Below are 16,610 nucleotides of genomic sequence, written 5' to 3'. Positions count from 1 at the left end.
GATATGTACCTGAAGAATGAAATGAGACCCTGTCTCAAAATAGCCAGCAAAAAACAGGAATGAACTTAGTTTTAGATCAGTTTGTCTGACTTGGGAAAGTTTTAGATCAGTCTCTCTGGCTTAGTCTCCATCACCCAAGCCAGACCTGGCTGCCCCGCTGGAGAGAAGGTGGGGTTGCCATGCCCAGAAGCTTCTCCTTGAATCACAACATCTGGTTCCAGCCATCTCTATCACAAACATTTAGATGCTTGGCCTCCCTACTGGACTAGCTCAAGACTAGCACTCTACCATTTGAGCCACAGCACCACTTCCAATTTTCTATAATAGTCTCCCGACTTTCCTGCCCAGGCTGGTATTGAATCACTATCCTCAGATCTCAGCCTCCTGAGTAGCTAGGATTATAGGCATGAGCCACCAGCGCCCGGCAGACCAAGAGACTTTTATCTTCAATTAACCACCAAAAAGCCACAAGTGATAGCTCAGGTGGTAGAATACCAGCCTTGAGCAAAAATGCTAAGGGAAAGGGGGAAGCATAGAAATGGAGAGGCAAAGGGTGAACAAATGCAGCAGTGGTATTCACTAGACACTGTGATGAAAATGAGCTATACAACTTGTGGGAAGGCACAGGAAGTAAAAACGCGGAGAGAGCAAGGAGAGGGGTGACATTGTCCAAAAAGAAATGTATTCTTGGGCTGGGAATGTGGCTTAGTGGTAGAGTGCTTGCCTAGCATGCATGAAGCCCTCAGTTCAATTTGTCAGTATCACATAAAAAGAAAAAGCCAGAAGTGGTGCTGTGGCTCAAATGGTAGATTGCTAGCATTAAGCAAAAGAAGCTCAGGGACAGTGTCCAAGCCCTGAGTTCAAGCCTCAGGACTGGTTTAAAAAAAAAAAAGCCAGGCACCAGTGGCTCATACCTGTAATCCTAACTACTCAGGAGGCTGAGATCTGAGAATCACAGTTCAAAGCCAGCCTGGGCAGGAAAGTCCATGAGACTCTTATCTCCAATTAACCACCAGAAAACCAGAAGTGGCGCTGTGGCTTAAGTGGTACAACGCTCTTCTTGAGCTGAAGAGCTGAGGGACAGCACCCAGGCCCAGAGTTTAAGCCCCATAACCAACAAAAAAAGAAAAAGAAAAAAATAACTTTACTCTTTACCTGACTTATGTAACTGTAACTCCTCTGTATATCACCTTTATAAAAACAATAAAACTTTTTTCAAAAAAAAAAATCTAACAGAGGGCTGGGAATGTGGCTTAGTGGTAGAGTGTTTGCCTAGCATGCATGAAGCCCTAGGTTTGATTCCTCACTACCACATAAACAGAAAAAGCCAGAAGTGGCACTGTAGTTCAAGTGGTAGAGTGCTAGCCTTGAGCAAAAGCAGCTCAGGGACAGTGCCCAGGCCCTGAGTTTAAGCCCCAGGACTGGCTATGCACACACAACACATATACTCCCCAACAACTCCTTCTTCTGGTGAGGGCAGCCAGCCAAGTCCTTTGACTTATCTGATACCAGGCCTCTTGGGAGGTGAAGGTCACTCAGTGGTGCTGTCTGCAGCAGGCCAGATAGGTGCTGGGTTCTGGCTTCTGCCTTGTCTTGCTCGTGCTGCGAAGCGGGCTGCATGTGTTGCCTCTGCTTGCTCTTACTAGGCCAGTCCTGTCCTGTCCTGCCTGCTGTTCATCCCAGGGTGCCTGTTGCACGCTAGCTTGGCATAGCTCTGGAGCTGTTGGCTCCACACCAGCTCCTCCCAAGGCCCCTCCCAAGGCCACACAAAGGAGAGTGCAGTCTCCCTCCCTTTCCCCCCAGCTTCTCCCTGACTCAGGGAACTGCTATAACACAGGGCTACTGAACAGAGCTACTGAAGACATGGCTGGCTGGCCATCTCAGCTCAGGGTTGGGAGCATCTATGTAGTGTCAAAACAACTTAATGCTGGGCACTGGTGGCTCATGCCTGTAACCATAGCTACTCAGGAGGCTGAGACCTGAGGATCACAGTTCAAAGCCAGCCTGGGCAGGAAGGTCCATAAAACTCTTATCTCCAATAAACCACCAGAAAAGATGGAAATGGCACTGTGGCTCAAGTGGTAGAAGCTAGCCTTGAGCTGCAGAGCTGAGGGACAGCGCCCAAGCCCAGAGTTCAAGCCCCATGATGGACCAAAAAAAAAAAAAAAAAACTTCATAAGGTTCAAACCTAGGTTATTATAGTTGCTGTGTGATTTGAACCTCATTGGGCCTCAGTTTCCCTATTTATATAATGGAGAAGATACGGTAAAACTATTTACTATGTGAGCTAAATCATATACCATGCAGGGATATGTGAGTGAGAAATCAATGACATGACGAAGTTTTGCAGGTTTCTGGCTATGTGAGTCAAATCCTTTTCTCTTAGCTGGGGCTTTGTGCTGCCTGGGCATTGTTTATTCTGCTTTAAATGTTGAGGAAGGAGGCCGGAGGTAGTAGCTCACGCCTGTAATCCTAACTACTCTGGAGGCTGAGATCTGAAGACTGAGGTTCAAAGCCAGCCAGCGAAGAAAACCCCATTAGACTCTTTATCTCCAATTAACCAAAAAAGCCAGAAGTGGAGCTGTGGTTCAAAGTAGTAGAGCACTAGTCTTGAGCAAAAGAGCTCAGGGAAAGCACTCAGGCCCTGAATTCAAGCCCCAGTATTGGCACCATAAGCAAACAAATATTGATGGAAAAAATTATGAGCCTGGCAGCTAAATAGCATTTCCAGGGCAGCAGCAATAATTTTAGAAAGGGCTGGGAAGGTAGCTCAGCGGTAGAGTGCATGCCTTGCAAGCATGAGGCCCTGGGTTCAATTCCTCAGTACCACATAAACAGAAAAAGCCGGAAGTGGCGCTGTGGCTCCAGTGGTAGACGCGCTAGCCTTGAGCTGAAGAGCTTAGGGACAGCGCCCAGACCCAGAGTTCAGGCCCCATGACTGGCAAAATAAATAAATAAATAATAATTCTAGAAACCTCCTAGTTATCTGGCCATTAGGTCTTCTGGATTGAGGAAAATTGGAGAGAATACTGAGGATGATGCCTCTCCTTTAGTGCTATAAGAATTAGGGAGAATATATGAATATGTCATAACACTTGGCATAGAGTGTTTTCTAATTTTTTGGGGGGGGGTCCGGTTGTGGGGCCTGAACTCTGGGCCTGGGCACTGTCTCTCAGCTCTTCAGTTCAAGGCTAGCGCTCTACCACTTGAGCCACAGCCCCACTTTTGGCTTTTTTCTTTTTGCTTATGTGGTGCTGAGGAATCAAACCCAGGGCTTCATGCATGCAAGGCAAGCACTTTACCACTGAGCCACCTTCCCAGCCCTAGAGTGTTTTCTAATTAAATGCTAATAATAACAAATATCTGTAAGTACTCACTATGTTCCAGGTGCTACACTGCATCTTCTAATTCTAGCAGTAAAGAAGATACACCTTGTTCTTGCTCTTTTGAAGCTTATAGTTGGGCAGAAATAACAGCTTGGAACAGTGTTCTAGAAGCTATGAAGGCTATGTTATCCTCATTTTTTTTCTAAAACATTTTCCCCCAAACATTTAAAAAACACTCAAGATCAAAACTTATAGAATTCACAAACATTATAGACTATGATAATGACAATTTGCCTTGTGAAGGTTAAAATGTGTTTGTGACTTTAAAAGTATCACTATCTCACAATACTATGAAATTTGTGAAGTTTATGTAATCACTTAATCTCAATAAAAAATATTTAAAAAAAAACAACACTCGGGCTGGGAAGGTGGCTCAGTGGTAGAGTGCTTGTCTCGCATGCATGAGGCCCTGGGTTCCATTCCTCAGTACCACATAAGCAGAAAAAGCCAGAGGTGGGGCTGTGGCTCAAGTGGTAGAGCGCTAGCCTTGAGCTGAAGAGCTGAGGGACAGCGCCCAGGCCCAGAGTTCAGGTCCCACGATTGACAAAAACCAAACCAAACCAAACCAAACAAAAAACACTCAAGATTTCAGCCAGTGCTGGTGGCTCATGTCTATAATCCTTAATTACTTCAGGAGATTGAGGCTGAGAATTGTAGTTCAAAGGCAGCCAGGCAGACAAATATAAGACTCTCACCTCCAATTAACCACACCAAAAAGCTGGAAAGTAAAGGTGTGGCTCCATAATGCCAGCTTTAGGTGAGGGTGGGTGGGGAGTCAAGAAAGAACATGAGGCCCTGAGTTCAAGCCCCAGTTCCTGCCCCCCACCCCCTTCTCTAAAGCTATCATTCTCATCAAGTGTCAATTACATTTGGCAATGTCTGCAGACACATTTTGTTGTCATAACTTGGATGTGTGTCTGGCATCTTGTAGGCTGGGTTAAATACACAGAGGGTATAGCTAAACATCCTACAGTGTGCAGCACAACTCCCCTACACAGACTCCACAAGCCCCTGTTCCCCTACACAGACTCCACAAGCCCCTGTTCCAGTTGGGCCACAGCTCAGAAACAACAAACTAGTCCACAGTCATCTGTTTGGTGCCACCACAGAACTGAAACACATTTCATGCTTAAAGGTCTTAGAAGGGGGGCTGGGAATGTGGCTTAGTGGTAGAGTGCTTGCCTAGCATGCATGAAGCCCTGGGTTTGATTCCTCAGTACCACACATACAGAAAAAGCCGGAAGTGGCTCTGTGGCTCAAGTGGTAGAGTGCTGGCCCTGATCAAAAATAGCTTAGGGACAGTACCCAGGCCCTGAGTTCAAGCTCCAGGATGTACTAAAATTAAAATTAAAATTTTAATAAAGTGTTAGAAAACTGATCTTTCGGGTCTGAGAAGGTGGCTCAGTGGTAGAGTGCTTGCCTTGCATGCATGAGGCCCTGGGTTCGATTCCTCAGCACCACATAAGCAGAAAAAGCCGAAGTGGCACTGTGGCTCAAGTGGTAGAGCGCTAGCCTTGAGCTGAAGAGCTGAGGGACAGTGTCCAGGCCCAGAGTTCAGGCCCCACGTCCAGAAAAAAAAAAAGAAAACTGATCTTTCTGTTCTGAATATCATGACATTGCCTATGACAGAGAAGGTTTGTGGATGGGATTTTGCTAACTGGTGGGTTCAAAACCACATTGCTCCTGTCTTAGAGAGAATGGAGCTAAGAGTCTGTGTTTTCCACACTGACTTCACTCATTCTATCTGGCCAATTCTCTAATACAAACAAATTATTCAAACTGAAGAAAGACCTTGCCTTTTCTACCATTATTTGCCTACCAAGATAAGCAAATAAGCTAAATCATCTCAAGGGCGTTGAACCCATGTTTTCAGTTCACTTGGTTTCCTTTCTTTCTTTCCACAGTGTGTGTTAAACGCTTAATGTGAGCATAATTGATCCAATTGGGTCTTTAGTGTAGGCCAGGCTTCAAGAGTGACTGTTTTATTTTGGTGCATTTCTCATATATGTCCAGCAATGCAATCAGATTTTGGACAAAGCCAAGGATCAGGAAGAATGAGGTAAAATAAAATGAAGCCAGAAAAGGGAAGTGGGGGAAGAGGGGAAGAAGGGAAAGAGAGAATGAATGTAGCAAAGGTGTGGGAATGAGTAAAAATGAACCCTGGGCACTGGTGGCTCTTGCCTGTGATCCTAGCTACTCAGGTGGCTGAGATCTGAGGGTCATGGTTCGAAGCCAGCCTAAGTAAGAAAGTCTATAAGATGTAAGACTCTTATCTCCAATTAACCTCCACAAAAGTGGAAATGGAGGTGTGGCTCAAAGTGGTAGAACACTAGCCTTGAGCTAAAAAGCTCAGGGACAGTGCCCATGCCCTGAGTTCAAGCCCCATAACCAAAAAGAAAAAAGAAAAGAAAAGCTGTTAAATATGCTATTAGATTCTTTCAGCAAATGTAAAACAACTTCTGAACCTACCTACAGGTGCTAGAGTCCTAATCTTGGCTTCCAGGCACCTTGGGTCCTCTCCTCCTTCACAGCCTCCACTGCTTTCCAGAAGGGCTGCATTGTTCTCTAGCCGACATCTTGTCTTCTAGCTTTTGGGTGGAGGTGGCGCCTCTGTTTCTCAGCTGGCTTGGGAAGCAGCTCCTATCTCGATGCAGTATACTTTCAGAAGGAAGGGAGGATATTACACGAAATTCACCATGATTTCACCTTCTGGCTAGAAATGAGATTTGATTTTTAAATATGCAACAACTGTGCTGGGTGCAAGTGTCTCACACCTGTAATCCTAACTACTACTTAGGCTGATATGTAGAGGATTATTGTTTGATGCCAACCTGGGCAGAAAAGTCTGTGATATTCTATCTCTACTTAGCCAGCAAAATGCAGGACTGGAAACATGGTTCAAGTAGTAGTGCATCAGCCATAAGAAAACAAGCTGATCAAGAGTGTCAAGCCCTGGGTTCAAGCCCCAGTACCAACACACACACACACACACACACACACACGCACGCACGCACGCACGCACGCACGCACGCACAGAACAACAAATCTGAAATTTGAAAAACATTTTCCAGTGTAAGCTTTTACTTGAAACTTGTTACAAATGTTAAATATGATGCTATTAGATTCTGACAGTACATCTACAATCACCTCTGGACCCACACAAAGATGCTTTGTTTGTATCATAGTTATCCACAAGGGAAGGGCTTTCAATACTGAAACTCTTCTTTATCCCAAACCTTCATAGCTTAACTTTTCCTTCTGCTGAATTTCTTTTGCATGGGCTTTGGGTTTCAACTCATGGATTCAGTAAATTTCTTCTGGCTTCCTTAGAGCATCATAGCTGCCCACATGCCTTGAACATAGTAAGCTCTCAAGATTTGGTAGATGGACAAACAAGAAGGGCATTGGGCCAGGCACCGGTGGCAAACACCTGTAATCCTAGCCTACCAAGAGGCTGAGATCTGAGGATCATGGTTCAAAGCCAACCCAGGCAGAAACACCCTTGAGACTCATCTCCAATTAACCTCCAGAAATCTGGAAGTGGTGCTGTGGCTCAAGTTGTAGAAATGCTCACCTTGAGCTGAAGAGCTCAGGAACAACACCCAGGCCCAGAGTTCAAGTCCCACGACTGACCAGAGAAGAAGAAGGAGGAGGAGGAGGAGGAGGAGGAAGAAGAAGAGGAGAAGAAGAAGAAGAGGAGGAGGAGGAGAAGAAGAAGAAGGGCTTAGGGGGATTGGAAGCATGGCTCAGTTGGTACAGTGCTAGCCAATGAGTGAAAGCATCAGGTACCCAGTTTGAGTCCCAGTATCAGACCTAAACAAAAAGAAAAGTAAGAAGGGTTTTGGAAACTGGGTTATGGCTGTCCTTGCCCTCTGTCTCTGGCCTGGGTATTGCCAGGACGGAGGGCTCTCACCAGGCTGGTCTCCCTCTAGTTCTAATGGAAGCCCTTGTGCTGGAAACACCAGCACACATGATCATCATCAACAACAACAAACGTAGTCTTCCACTGCAACCCAGACATTTCTCAGGCAGCCAGCATGTCTGCTTGGTTAACATTTATCTCCAGGCCCCTGGGGGTCAGACTGATTGCATAAAAGCCCAAGCAAGTGCAAGGAATGGAAATGATGAGGCTTGAAATTTCTTCACTCTTTGTTCTTCTGATGGGTGACAGGATAATTAGTCCAAATGAGATGCAGCCTCTCCCAGCTATATTTAGTCTAATTGCAGAGCTTTCTTTCCCCTGGAGGAATCTTGGATTTCTCCCTGGTACGTGGAAGTGCCAGAAAGGGAAGGCCATTACACAGACCAGTCCTGGCCACAGTGGGGCATGCTCTCCCCTGCTCAAAGAGGAGGGATGTGGCGGCTCAGGAAATGAGTACAGTACTTGACCCTACCACTTACCACCTGAGAGACTGAAGACCCTGGATCCCCAATCAGCATCATCATCTCTACTGGAGGTGTGGGATTGAACCCAAAGCCTTTCAAACACAAGGCAGGGACAATGCAATGGAGTTACAGTCCTAGTCTGACATGTGGCAACTTTAATAATGTGCTTTGTGAGCTGTAGGTGCTTCATACAAATGTCACTAAATTGTCAAAAGTAATTAGTGCTGTTACTTTTTTGTCGGTCGTGGGGCCTGAACTCTGGGCCTGGGCGCTGTCCCTCAACTCTTCAGCTCAAGGCTAGCGCGTCTACCACTTGAGCCACAGTGCCACTTCCAGCTTTTTTCTTATGTGGTGCTGAGGAATGGAACCCAGGGCCTCATGCATGCAAGGCAAGCACTCTACCGCTGAGCCACCTTCCCAGCCCCATGCTGTTACTTTCTTAAAGGACAAGCACTTGCTTGACCTTGACACATGAAGCGGTCACAATCACAAAGGAAGTTTGCCTTCATCTTCTTGCCCCTCTTCCTGTACAAGACCACTTCCAATTTTCAAACGTATGTCTGATGCTCAGTATGTATTTGCTTGCAATTAAATATTAAAAGAAGCAGTGATGAAGCCCACAGGAATAGATACAGTGCTGTCTTAGTCTATTTTGTGTTACTATAACAAAACATCTAAGACTGGGTAATTTATCAAGAACAGAAGTGTATTTTACTCACAGCTCTTGTGGCAGGGAAGGCAAAGATCAAGGCACTGGCATCTGATGGGGGCCTCTGGTGTCTTCACTAGAAGGAAGGGCAGAAGAGAGCAAACCCCTCCAGCGTGGTCTTCAAATGCGTTATATAACCTCAAGTACAGGCATGTAGGTATATCTTTTTTCTTGAACTTAGGGGCTTGAACTCAGGGCCTGGGTTTTGTCCCTGAGCTTTTTTGCTCAAGGCTAGCATTCTACCACTTTGAGCCACAGTACCACTTCTGGTCTTTGGGTGGTTAATTGGAGATAAGAGTTCCATAGACTTTCCTGCTGGGGCTGGCTTTGAACTGTGATCCTCAGATCTCAGCATCCTGAATGGCTAGGATTACAGACGTGAGTCATTGGCCCCTGGCAGAAACACCATTTTTAATGCAAAATACTAACCACTTTCATCGTAAGATCAGGAAAAGGATGCCCACTCTGTACTTGTTTTTTTGTTTTTTTTTTTTTACCAGTCCTGGAGCTTGAACTCAAGGCCTGGGCACTGTTCTGAGCTTCTTTTGCTCAAGGCTAGTACTCTACCACTTGAGCCACAGCACTTCTTCTGACCTTTTCTGTTTATGTGGTACTGAGAAATTGAACCCAGGACTTCATGTATGCTAGGCAAGCACTTTACCACTAAGCCATATTCCCAGCCCCTCTGTACTTTTTAACAGTATGCTGGAGGCCACAACCAGTGAGGTAGGCAGAAGAAGAACCATTATGTAGAGTAACACTTTCTGTCTTTGGAGATGACATTGTTATTTAAACAGAAAATCCAATGAAGCCAAGTACTGTTGACTCATGCCTGTAATCCTAGCTACTCAGGAGGCTAGGATCTGGAGGATGGTAGTTCAAAGCCACTCTGGGCAGAAAAATCTGAGATACTCCATTTCCAAAATCACCAACAAAAAGTTGGGCTGGAGGCATGGCCAAGTGAGAGAGCACAGCCATGAGCAAGCAAGTTGAGAGTGCACAAAGCCCTGACTTCAACTCTCCTCCCCACACCAAAAAAAAAAAAAAAAATCCAGTGGAATGTACAAAGAAGTCATTGAAACTATTAAGTTTAATGATAGGAGACAATATTGTTACAAAATGTAAACCTAATGTTTTTATAGCCATCGATTAACAGAAAATGATGGTTGAATTTTGCAATTGAAAAGGGGAAAATTTATTTTCAATAGCATATAAAACCAGTAAGATGTAGGGCTAAATCTGACAAAAGGTGGAGCTGTCTGTCGTATTATCCAGCCATTCTACTACCAGGTTTTTGCCCTCCAGAAATGAAAACATGTGTCTATGCAAGGACTTGAAGAAAAGTAACTTTATTTGTACTAGCAAGACTTAAAAAAAAAAACTGAATTGAGGGCTGTGAAGGTGGCTTAGTGGTAGAGAGCTGGCCTTGCATGCATGAGGCCCTGGGTTTGATTCCTCAGCACCACATAAGCAGAAAAAGTCGAAAGTGGCACTGTGACTCAAGTGGTAGAGCGCTAGCCTTGAACTGAAGAGCTGAGAGACAGTGAGCAGGCCCAGAGATCAGGCCCCACAACCAACCAACAACAAACAAACAAAAAACTGTATTGACAGGTGAGTGGAGAAAGTAGGCTATATTCCTACAATGCCACCCAGCAATAAACAGGAATGAAGTGTTCCTCCACAGGTCAACACAGAGGGATGTCAAACTAATTTGAGCTGAGGGAAAGCAAAGCATAAAGTATATAATGAATGACTACATTCATATGAAATTGCAGAAAATAAGATCAATGATTGCCTGTGGTGCCACAAGACCAGAGCATTCCAAAGCACTGGATATGCTGGCGTCATGGTTATTTCACTACCTTAATTGTGGTGGTAAAATGTGAATATTAAATTGTATACTTTGTGCAGTTGGTTAGATGTCAATTATTCTTTGAGAGAGCTGTTTAAAACTAAAATGAAGCCATCAAAACAGAAAAAGGGCTTAACTGTGACTAAAGTGCTTCTTAAAGAATATCACTAAGCCAGGTGCTAGTGGCTCACACCTGTAATCCCAGCTCCCCATGAGGCTGAGAGCTGAGGATTGCAGTTCAAAGTTAGCCTGGGCAGGAAAAGTCCATGAGACTCTCATCTCCAATTTGTCACAGGAAAAAACAAAAAACAACAAAAGAAAAACAAAACAAAACAAAAAACCTACTATGGCTCAAGTGGTCAAGTGCTAGTCTTGAGGAAAAAGGGGCTCAATGACAATACCTAGGTCCAAAATCCAAGCCTCAGGACTAGCAAAGCAAAACCAAAAACCAAAAACCTACAACGACTACTATCACTAAAACAAAATTTTATTTTTGGCCAATCCTGAGACTTGAACTCTGGGCCTACGTACTGTTCTTGAGCCTCTTTGTTCAAGATTAGCACTTTACAATTTGAGCCACAACATCACTTCCAGCTTTTTCTGTGTACGTGGTACTGAAGAATCAAACTCAGGGCTTCATGCATGCTAGGCAAACACTCTACCCCTAATCCACATTCCAGCCCTAAAACAAAATTCTTAAAGGAGAATGGAAAATTAAAAAAGAAAAAAACCTGGAAAGTTCCAGGAAATGGAAACAAGATGCTCCTTCTTTGTTAAAAACAAAAACAACCTTTAAAAAACTGGAAAGAGCTGGGAGCTGGTGGCTCACACCTGTAATCCTAGCTACTCAGGAGGCTGAGATCTGTGGATCACAGTTCAAAGCCAACTGGGACAGACACACCCTTGAGACTCATCTCCAATTAACCACCAGAAAACAAGTGGGACTGCGGCTAAAGTGGTCTAGAGCACTATCCTTGAGCTGAAGAGTTCAGGGACAGCGCCCAGGCCCAGAGTTCCAGCCCCAAGACCAACCAAAAAACAAACAAACAAATAAAAAATTGGAAAATTTCTGTGTGGCCAACATAGACTACAAACAAGAATGCAGGACATGGGCTGGGAAGGTGGCTCAGTGGTAGAGTGCTTGCCTTGCATGCATGAGGCCCTGGGTTCAATTCCTCAGCACCACATGAGCAAAAAGAAAAAACCGGAAGTGGCACTGTGGCTGAAGTTGTAGAGAGCTAGCCTTGAGCTGAAGAGCTGAGGGACAGCGCCCAGGCCCAGAGTTCAGGCCCCACGACCAGACCCCCCCCCAAAAAAAAAAGAATGCAGGACATAAAAACTAGGAAAACCGATGCAAATCAATACATGACAAAAATTAGCATCTTTGCTGGAGGAAGAATATAATCACTTATAAGTCACTAAACATCCCACCCCTATACTCTATTTTTTTTTTTTTTTGTCGGTCGTGGGGCTTGAACTCTGGGCCTGGGCGCTGTCCCTCAGCTCTTCAGCTCAAGGCGAGCGCTCTACCACTTGAGCTACAGCGCCACTTCCGGTTTTCTGGTGGTTTATTGGAGATAGGAGTCTCACGGTCTCTCCTGCCTGGGCTGGCTTTGAACCGCGATCCTCAGATCTCAGCCTCCTGAGTAGCTAGGATTACAGGCGTGAGCCACCAGCGCCCGGCTTTCAATACTCTAATAGAAAAATTGACCACAGATCTAATGCCATAACTTTTTCCCCCCCTTCAAACTAGCAAAGATGCTCACTTAACTCTTGCTGAAGTTGCTTAATCTACACAAGGAGTCCCCCTTCCCCCAGAACTGGACCTTGTGCTTGCTAGGCAGGAGTTCTACCTGATTATCTAGGCTGTTTCCATCTCCAATCTATGATACATATAATGAACACTATGCACAAATGAGTCCCTACCTTCACTTATTTGGTATATACTTATCAAGGTGGAATTGCTGAACCACAGGGTAATTTTTTTTTATTGTTATCACAGTGATGTACAGAGGGGTTACTATTTCATAAGTCAGGTAATGAGTACATTTCTTTTTGTGCAAAGTTACCCCTTCCCTTGCTCTCTCCCAGTTTTCCCCTCTAGTCCGCATCCACACATTGAATAGTTCATTTTCAACATAATGTCTAATGCATACCACTGTTATATTTGTTCACCTGTTGTCCCTCCATTTGTGTCCCCATTAGCTCCCCCCCCTCCCAAAGATAGATAAGAAACAAACAGAAAAATCAAGCCTTGTTTTTAACCATGGGTTAATTCTGTTTAACTTGTTTTCCAGCTCAATCATAGGCTGTTATCATTAGAACATGAACCATCCTCCGACAGGCCATTGTGCTTGAGGGTTTGGGCCTCAGCTGCTGGCACTATTTCAGGAGGTAGTAGGATGTAATGTGTGGTTAGAGCAGGTAGGCTAGTGGGGTATCTCTCCATAGTCCACATCTTCCTTTCTCTATGCTTCTTGGCCTTCGTGAGGTGAGCAGTCTGCCTCAGCACCTCTTTTTGCTATCATGTTCTGTTTCATGATGGCCCAGACCATGGAACCCTATTGAACACTAAAGCTATAAGCCAACACAATTTCTCCATTTCTCTCCGGTATTTGTCACAGAGATGAAACACACAGTTTTATGAAGTCCTATTATTTTGCATTTCTACCATATCCTTGCCAACAATTTGTTTTTTGTGTATCAACTTTGGAAAAGTACTTATTCACATCCTTTGCCTTGTGTATGTGTTGATTGTTCTTATATATTCAGAATCATTTGACAAAATTTCCAAATATTTTCTTCCACTGAGTTGGGTTTTGACTCTGTAGATAATGTCTTTTGATGTAAAAAAAAATTAAGACTATTTTTCTTTTGCTGTTTTTGGCACCATATCCAAGAAACCACCGCAATCAAAACCAATGTAAAGCTCTGTTTCAAGCTTATAACTTTTTTCCATTTGACTTCTTTTGTTCTATATGGCATTCAGGACCAAACTTTTGCATGTGGACATCGTTTTCCTCCCACATTTGTTGAAAACTGTAATTTCCCTAGTGACTGTCAAAAATCATTTGGCCATACCTATGAGGGTTTATTTCTGGGCTATTCTATTGTCCTTATACCAGTACTGCCATAACCCCAACCCTTCTCTTTCTCATGTGTATATGTCTGCCAGTACTGGTGCTGAACTCAGGGTCTGGGCACTGTCCCTTAGATTTTTTTGTTCAAGGATAGTCCTACCACCTGAACCACATCTCCGTATCTGGCTTTTTGCTTGTTGGAGATAAAAGTCTCATGGACTTTTGTGCATGGTCTTGCTTTGAACCATGATCCTCAGATCTCAGCTCCTGATTAGCTTAAGATTACAAGTATGAGCCAGTGGGGCCTGGTTTTATTTTTGAAATAAATATTTTGGCTCAGGTTAAGTTATTGAATCCCCTCCGAGTGTTCATTATGGGGAACTGTATGCTCCGTAATAACCAACGTTAGCCTCGACTCAGGGACAGCCCAACAATAAGTAGTTAAGTAATTAGCCAAGTATATGGTTTGTCAAAGAAAAGGCACAGTCCTTAAGAGTAAAACTGTATGCCTTTATTCAACAACAAAAATGAGTCATTAAGATTAAACAATTCATCCATGTGCAGAAACACTATACATTCAGCTCTGAAGAAGATAGTCTCTATATGACCAATAAAAAGAACAGTGAAAACTGAGCAGAAACAAGGTGGTGGTGAAGAGCGGGATGGCAGAGGTTCATCTGCCAAGTGCTAAGGCATATGTGCACAGAGACTGCAACATGAACGAGACTCATAGAAGGAAGGTCACTCCTCCATCCTGATTTTTCTTGGTGCTGGTGAAACGGGATGGAGTGTCTCACTGAATTAAAATATAATGCACAGCTAAGGAAAAGGTCTTTAATTTCTAGATTTTCCTTTGCTATTCATTTTAGATCTTTTATGGATTCTTTAACTTTTGTGAATTATCCAAGAACAAACTTGCTCTTTAATCAGTATATGACTATCAGAGAATAAACTATCATAATCTTTCCTAACCTAGATTGTATCTCCTCATCTAACAAAGGAGACTCTAGAATAATCTGCTCAATTTCAGTTTGTTCCTATGATTACAAGCAGGTTCAGCTCAGGTCACTACTGAAATTTTCAAACTGCTATTGCCTGAAAACCCAACATGAAAAGAATTTCTGGTTTAGGGTTTAGAAAAAAAATCCAACTTCATCATTCCCAAGTCCTACATATCTGAAAACTCTTCATTAAAGAACTGGCTCAAGAAAAGAAAGCTTTTATTTACCATACTTTCCCTAGAAAGGACATAAGCTATGTGTAAAGTAAGTCCTAACTTAGGCTGGAAATGTGGCTTAGTGGTAGAGTGCTTGCCTTGCATGCATAAAGTCCTGGGTTTGATTCTATAGTACCACATAATCAGAAAAAGTCAGAAGTGGTCCTGTGACTCAAGTAGTAGAGTGCTAGCCTTGATCAAAAGAAGCTCAGGAACAGTGCCCAGGCCCTGAGTGCCCAGTTAAAAAAAAATCCTTAAGTTTCTTCAGGTATTTTAAAAATTTTTTATTAATGTTTTGTTTTGGAATTGAACCCAGGGCCTCATGCATGCTAGGCAAGCCCTCTACCACTAACCCACATTCCCAGCCCTCCTCAGATAATTTTGATATGACTTAAATGCATTGTTTTATTGGGCTAATTTGATTCCTGATTCAACTTAAAGAAATCACATGCTGACTCAAGTTGGCCTAACCTATGTCCATAATGCCGAGTTCCAGATCACTTAACAGATGCAGGTGTACAAGACTAGTGGCAAACCGCTGTCACCATGCAACAGAAAACAACTCCTTGGTTCATAAAATATCTCAAGCCAAACTATATTACACTCATGACAAGGGATATGTCCAGCCCAAATAACATTCAAAATCATGTAAAGTGGGATCCAAAAAAAACTAAAAAAAGAAAAAAAAAACCTACCACCACCAACAAAAAACCTTGAAAAATAAGTTAATTCAAGATTAACTTAAGTCCTCTCAGATTTATTTTCTTTTCCCTAAAGCACCCTCTAGGTTTTTCAATTAAGATGAAAATCAGGCTATTTAAGTAATTTAACTTATGCCCACCAACTTCTGGGTTTGAAGGTAATGTACAGCACCTACTCTCTAGTTCCAACCAATCTCATCATGGCTTTTTCAGGCTCATCTGTCTTGCCTGTATTAAGGACCTGCTAGCAATTCCCATTTTTAGGTTAAGGCTGAAAGCTACATGAGGGAGGATACATTCCTAGGTCTCCACAGCCTCTATGAAAGAAACCCAATCTTGTGTTGAAGGTCACCAAATATTAGGAAAATAGAGGACTTCCTCCCTCCTACTTTGCTGGACAGAGCCAAGACCACATTACAGTGGAATGCACTGAACACCTATTTGAAAGGCAAATAGACATGTTGGCATACAGAAACAAGCTGGGAATCCAATAATCCAGGTTAAAGACAATTGGTTAAGAAAAATCAAGACTAAGCATTGATAATATACCATGGACTATCCCTTTAAGACTTTCCTATCCAGAGTCTCAAGAATTAGGATTTGAAGCTGGGCACTAGTGGCTTATGCTGGTTTACACCTGTAATTTTAACTACTCAGGAGGCTAAGCTCAGAGGACCTCTAATCAAAGCCAGCATTGGCAGGAAAATCCGTAACACTTACTTCCAATTAACAACCAAGAAAGCCAGAAATGGAGTTGTGGCTCCAGTAGAGCGGTAGCCTCGAGCAAAACACAAGTTTAGGGACAGGGTCTAGGCCCCAAGCTCAAGCCCCAGGACTGGAAAACAAAACTTAGAATTCGAGCCAATAGTTATGCTAAAGCCCTTTTTATTCCTGATGAGAACAAAGAGGACTAGTTCTACAATAGAAAGCAAAACAAAATGACTGTACCCATTATGGAGGGAAAAAATGGATACAATTCAAAAGGGACTAATCCCTACTGATCTGTAAAATGAAAATTGTTTTGTAAAAACAACAAACAAAAAAACTACAAAACTTTTGGCTTTGAACAACCACAGAGGAAGGGTTGGCAGAACACATACTGACCAGTTAATCTTAGGAATTGTTTTTGGCCTGCTCTTCTATGTATGTATTCCAATGATAGTTGTCAAGAAAGGTTGTTTTTTTTTTTGGGTCTGGTCATGGGGCCTGAACTCTGGGCCTGGGCGCTGTCCCTCAGCTCTTCAGCTCAAGGCTAGCACTCTACCACTTGAGCCACAGCA

Source organism: Dipodomys ordii, unplaced genomic scaffold (genome assembly GCF_000151885.1).
Source record: "Dipodomys ordii isolate 6190 unplaced genomic scaffold, Dord_2.0 Scaffold20, whole genome shotgun sequence".
NCBI lineage: Eukaryota > Metazoa > Chordata > Mammalia > Rodentia > Heteromyidae > Dipodomys > Dipodomys ordii.
This window is presented reverse-complemented; position numbering follows the sequence as displayed.